This window comes from Polyodon spathula, unplaced genomic scaffold (genome assembly GCF_017654505.1).
Source record: "Polyodon spathula isolate WHYD16114869_AA unplaced genomic scaffold, ASM1765450v1 scaffolds_1059, whole genome shotgun sequence".
Classification (NCBI taxonomy): domain Eukaryota; kingdom Metazoa; phylum Chordata; class Actinopteri; order Acipenseriformes; family Polyodontidae; genus Polyodon; species Polyodon spathula.
In genome coordinates this window covers 1-6866 of record NW_024472546.1, presented here as the reverse complement: position 1 = coordinate 6866, position 6866 = coordinate 1, and the positions used below count along the sequence as shown (strand labels likewise).

General features: G+C 36.4%; 1 pseudogene; it reads left to right on the top strand.

Annotated features, from left to right (window-relative positions):
- The first annotated feature begins 4412 nt into the window (after nt 1-4412).
- LOC121309240 lies at nt 4413-6809 on the top strand (annotated as a pseudogene).
- The last annotated feature ends 57 nt before the right edge of the window (nt 6810-6866 follow it).

Genomic DNA, 6866 nt, shown 5'->3' with positions numbered 1-6866 from the left:
GACACAGCCCAAATTTCCCACCCTCAGACTCCCCTTTTTTTTTTGAGTTACTTTCTACGTAATGTGAGTTCACTTCTTTTCTGTGTTACCTCCGTCAAACACCGACAGGACGACAATGAGTCCCGCGGTAATGCTCAAAAGACGACAAATACACAGAGTAAAGGTATAAACAAAAAGGGAGGGAAAGAGACACTTTACAACGTAATGAAACTCTGTGCATGTCTTTTCCCAAGACTTAATCCCCAGGACAATCTCTCGGACTAACCTCCCCCAGAACTTTTTAAACCGGCCTGACCACCCGTTACCGACAAATATCCAATATCAAAAATCATTGATTCGGGTCATCCAGTTAGAAAAGGCCTGAAAGTGTTTAATTATTTATTTTATTTCTTATGGAGTATATTGTGCTTAAAGTTTGTTTTGTTTTTTTTTTTGTATCCATTTTATTATACCTACGCTATCGCCAGTCTATAGATCTAAGGCTGTCAGATCTTAAAACTCAATCTTGATAGCCATAGAGGTTTTATTGTTTTTAAGACAAACGTGTTAAAGGGGGGGGTTTTTTCATGAAATTAAAAAGCCGAACAATCGGTAATACTAAAGTGTAACTAAGTCAAATAGTTGTGTGTTGTTACGATAACTTCTGACAGAGTTTAGGGTAAAATTTTGTATTTTTGATTATAGGGAATCAGGTTGTAGTTTAATGCCGTTCGGTAATCCCAGACGGAAGAGACCTATTAGATGATGAAAGGCCCACAGTGGCCTACTTGTATTGGTTTTTTATTACTTCACGGTAGTTTTGAGTGGCTCACCAATTTATGTTTGAATGTCATCTAAATTTGTTTGTAATGTGAGAAAAACGAGCTTACAGACTAAAGTGTAGTAATTGTTAGTTTTAGTTTTATTGGGAAAGGATTGTATTCGTTGGATTTTAGTATTGTGTACTCACTGCAGGATTTTGTTCCTTCCTATAGCAAATGCTTCACTGGTTCATACAGCTACAAGACATAATTAAATAATCATTACAAGACAGGATGCTATTGTTTAACAATCCTTCACTTAATGTGATTCACTGTTTGTTTTCTTAGTTTATTAGAAATGAATGTGTACATTATGGTATCTGGCACTTTTCAAACAAATCTGAAAATGTAAAGATACAAATTCTGCTCAATTTGCATGGTTTTACTGTTTTTAGCAGAACGCTGTGTGACAACTAGAACCTCAAGTTTCCTCATGTGAAGAGTGATAGGCAGGAGCGATGGAGCAAAACATTTAGAGGAGTTCACACTGCAATTGACCACCTGTCTGTAAATTGAAGAGGCTGCTACATGACAGCGAGTAGGAAGGGGCTTGTTGAAGTTTGATAACTTGTTGGGCAAGAGCACTGTAAATGCAATACATTCTGCTGAGCGTCATTGTGATGTGTAGGACCATAGTTTTAAGATGATGTACTTCTAGTAGTATTTTTACACATTGTAAGTAACAAGGGAGGGAATTTAGTGTGATTTTTGGTAGTTGGTAAAAATTACTTCTATTTCTTCTTTTTTATACTGTAATTTGTGTTAAAAAAAAAAAAGTTGCTTCTGTTGATATTGTGTGAGTCATAGCAGTTTGGCATCCATAGACCTTTCTGTTGCTTCAATAATCTTTATCTTTCTGACAGCACAAATAGTCTTGGCAAAACACTACGTAGGCCGATTTATGAACGATTTGAACATTGTAGAAGCAGTTTTAATGGCATGTTCTTATTTATTTATTAGTTTTTGTATTTATTACCAGCAAGACATGATACTGGTAAGGGAATAGTTTAATATTTTCAAGAGCAGTTTCATGAATACTTTATTTCATAATAAAAAAATGACAAAATTTTTAACATTATTTAAATAACTAAAGTTCTGAGAATATAGCCTCTAATGCCACCAGACAATCTCAGTACCTACCATAATTTTTAGGGTATAACATTTATAAATTTGCAAATGTTAGGAGCATTTGTGACTGTTATAGAGAGGTTGCATGTTATATACAAGGTGGTTTATTTTATTTATTTACAGTCACCATTTAAATATTAAATAAGGACCATTTTTCACACCTAAAAGACTCATGCACACTGTTAGAGATAAAGTCCCTTTTAATGATTTAAATGGCTGTGTTATTTAGATTCAACACCGCATAGATCATTTGATTAAACCCAAGGGTGCACAGTATACTAGGGTAATAGTATGTTGTTAAATACCTTATGGTGTATTTGATTTGGCAGCAAAGGGACATATAATAGAAAAGATGCAACCCAGTGCTTCTCATTCTTGCACATTATACACATGATGCAACTTATATTTAAAAAATACTGTAATTGATCAGTTCTTCAGTATAAAGAGTTAAGGGCTAGTAGCAAGATAATAAACGGTAAAATGTGGGATCTCACATTATATAATACGGTCGGTGAAAGAAAAATACTGACGTCAGTCCAAACTTAAGGGAAACATATACGGGGAACTCCCGCAACTAATGTTTAATTCTTTTACCAAGGATTTACTGGAGTGCCCAAGTTAGATGAAGAGTGTCCAGATATATTGTTATTATAACACAATTGATGGATTTTGACCTAATTAGATTTTAACCATATGAAGGACAACACCCCATAATTAGTACGCAATAGCCCAAAAATTGGGAATTAAGTCTCTGGATAATAGGAAGTGTAGTACTGATCTCCATTTACTGGCCAGGCAGTCGACGACGGACGAGTACGATTCACTATGTCATACAACCATTATATATATATATATATAATATATTAATATATAGATATATATATATATAACGCATGATAGCTACTCTTAATGCAAATTAGTCTACAGCCACAGTTTTCCCATGTAAAGATACCTGAACCAAATATGAATATTTATTTTAGTGTGTAGACATATACAAAACTTTATACAGTATGCAATTTTTAGGTGATGCAAAATAATAGAAATATACACACACTATGCCTATAGTTAAAAAATGTATTTTGATTTCTGTTGACAGTTTTCAAATAAGGCTAGAAACAACAGAAAGGTCTGCAGTGTGATTTAAAAAATAAAATCACAGCATTCATTAACTCTTTGCAGTCCAATTATTTTGAGCCTGCCGGGCTGGTAGGTCTTATTTAATTTTTGGGAACAAAATAAGACTTTAGACCGTGTGTTGTTTAAATTGAATTAAAGTGACTTTATTTAGTCTATGAGCCCGACCAGAGGGGAAGAAAAAAGAAGGACTAGTTCTGTTAGCCATCTTGTGGGAGCACAGCAGAAAGAGAGGGCGAGTCTTTTTTTTTCTTAAAACATATTTGGATCACATGTGTTTTGGACATCTTTCTTAAGTTTATGTTAATAATAATAATAATAATAATAAATTAATAATATAATATCATAAAGTTTAGATTAATTTTAATTTCAGAAGTTAAAAACATGCAAATAATTAAATGTCATTTTTTGCCACGGAAAGGTGTTTGAGGTTTCCATGTTCAGGGTAAAAACTATTAAAACATTTTTTAGATGTCTTTTATTTTTGATGTCTGTTAAATTTTATTTTCTAATTCCTCATCATGCACACCCCCCAACCCCACACCAACCAGTCTAGAAGGTACGGCGCGACAGAAAAACTCTCTCTCTCCTACTTCCTATTACACCCTAGATAAGGAACCAAATGTGTTTCCTTCGTTGTTTCAGTCAAGTAAGTTTTGTCAGGAACGTAGTGTTGCATTCTTCACAGTCAGGTAGAGACGTCTACCCGCTTTGTGTTTGGGAATTGTGGTTTCGTCAGAACATGCAAACCCCACTGTTTACTCTGTCAACAAGACTATACCAAAACCTATAACAAAACCAAACAATAGAAAAAGAAATGTGATGTTACTTATACTTAATTCACCAAAATCCCAGATGATTTATAAATAAGGCTCCACTGCACAGTTCCAGGACTGAGCTACAAGCCGCGTTTGGGGTTGGAAACATTGGTTATGTGGCATGGTGTATTTATAGGTGACGGGATGTCTTGTTGGGTACAGGAAACGTCATTTGAAGCCCGCAGACGTAAATTACCAAGTGACTGACACGATTTATTATTAGAACTTGATTCCCGACATGTTGACAGAAATGTTGCTAATTGCATTTAATTGAACTCTGTAGCACGACACGCTATGTACAGTTTGCTTGAAGTCTATGCCAGTGAATCAGTGACACATTCCCATGTGTGTTCATGTTAACCCTAAGCACCTGGTTTAACTTCTGGCTGGTCATCCTTGATAAGAATGTGTCAAAGTGCAGTATTTAAGAAAACATATATCTTCTAGCCTGACTGTAATGTCATTAATGCGAGGATAGCCTAGGCTTTCATTACTGTTAATGTTACCCCTGTACACCCCACGCAGCGTATCCATGGCCTCTCGGAAGCAGAAGCGAATGTTGTGATACGTGGAGGAAGGCAGTCTGATGAAGCTGAAATCCTATCTGCGTAAACACCTGGACATTGAGCTGAATTTCACGAAGGGGAGTAAGGGACGCACCCCTCTTCACTTGGCCTGTTCGCTGGGGGACGATGCTGTGCTCAGGCTGCTGTTAAAATGGGGCACAGACCCTTTGAGCGAAGACCGCAAAGGGGATACCCCGTTACACTTGACAGCGAACAGGACACTCAAGCATGGCAAGAGGAGTATGTTGTGACGCACACATGTGGAAAAGACCATGGCTAAACAACAAGGATTCTCATTGCAAGCTCAAAGCTAGGTAGACACAAAGCTATAGAGAACAATTATTACATCTCAATTGTAGCAGCAGAACTCTGTATGTCTGTAACTGTCATTGTTGTTCTTTCAAACGTCCCTTTTGTTTCTTCAACTATGATGACCTGGTGGTCCCTTTAAGAAAACGCTGTCCTGTTGCTATGGAGATGCAAAATCGAGCAGGTGTAACACCTCAAGATACACTACAGTGGATGAAAGAGGAACAGGTCAGTCTAACCCTGCACTTTCACCCATTCCAGGTTTTAACACAAGCTTGATTAGCCACAGTGTACAGGTAACAAGCTCAGGTCTGTCTTATTAAACTCATAGTAAAACCAGGAATGGATCAAACTGCTATGCAACCAGGAATTGATCTTATGCAACGAGAGTCTCCACAGTGATTCACTCTAGAAAATCCCCTAATGGGTGTGTTTGCTTCCTTCAGTTCCAGAAGTCTCCAGGAAAGGGAGACAGCTCCAAAAAAAGCAGATCCAGAAGGTGGCGCAATAAGCTCTTTGGAGAATGACAAGATGAGATCTTTGAGACTTTTGGGCAGTACGATGGTAAGACCTTTCACTGGTTTCTTCTTTCTACAGCAGGATAGTTATAGGAGTGAGCGGCTATTATAATTATTCATTTCACAAGGATAAATATATACTGCTGGAGCACACATCTCCCCCAGCTCTCTCTCTATAGATGCAAAACTGTGTGCAAGCAGCTTCTATAAGGTTCAGTGTATGCCAATGAATGGATTAATGATCTCAGAGGGATAAAAAATACATATTAACTTAGAATACACTTTTATATTTGTTTTACTTTTAGAATAAAAAAGTAGTGTATTTTTTATTCCAAAAGTGACTCCACTTATATTTGGTGAATCTGATAGTATTCTTTGTCAAACAATTTTTAATTTTTTTTCATTTAAATGTGCTCCCCCACTTTTTTTTTTTTAGCAAGTAAAGTTTCTACTTCTGATAATTCTGTCATTATTACATGGAAAACATAAAAGTTAGGATTTGAAATAAAACTTTTTTTTTTTTAAACCAGCTGTAGAAGTAGGAGAGACTTTCCATTCTGGATTTGCCAAAAGGTTTAACCAAGCGCGTGGTACCCAAGGGTGTTTAACAAATGAGAGGTGTTTGATTTTTTTAATTTATTTTTACTATTTTACTAGGCGCGTTTCGGTCGGCCTGCTTAATTGTGACACCTAGTGGTATTTTTTTCGAACCCCGAGGAAGTATGCGGTTGGCCACCAGTAACACATCCTAGTCTTGACCCTGCTTCTGGTCACCAGTCTGTGAAAATGACGATCTGGAAACGACGTGAAACAGACTGAGCGACAGAAAAATATCAAGCAAAAAGAAATGACACTCGAGAGGTTTAAAATCTTTGTAATTAGAACAAACTAAATGAAAACGTGCAGTCGTTTCGACGTGTCAAAATTGCATACGCGTTTGGCCTGTTTTTGATTTATTTTTAATGCGAACATTTTGTTTTTACATAAGGATACAATACAGTGAGACACACACACAGTATCGTAATTTCTGTTTAAATTAGCGTTTCAGGTTTCAATGTCACTGTTGACATTTTTATGGCTTGCGTTTGATGTTGACTACTTGTCTCATACAAAAAGCTAATTGAAAAACTATATATTATTTATATATATTATATATATAATATATATATATATATAGAGAGAGAGAGAGAGAGAGAGAGAGAGAGAGAGAGAGAGAGAGAGAGAGAGACGATCCACACATTATCGATTACGCATAAACACATTATATAATATAGAGATCGGGTCTTGACTTAATTGTTTCCTGCATTATAAGACGTGTCATTGTTTTATGATCGACAAAGTGCTGACATACTTGCCTTGAGAAAAAATTGCCTCCTGAATTGTCTGGATGTAAAATAAAATCTCTAAGACTGGGTAAAGATGGGCTCCATATTCAGAAGTGAGGAGATGTGCTTGGCTCAGCTCTTCTTGCAGTCTGGGTCCGCTTATGACTGCATTAGCGAACTGGGAGAAATGGGACTGGCAGAATTCAGAGATGTAAGTACATTATAAACAACATTGTTTTTTTTTTCTGAAAGGTTTTCATCCCACCTC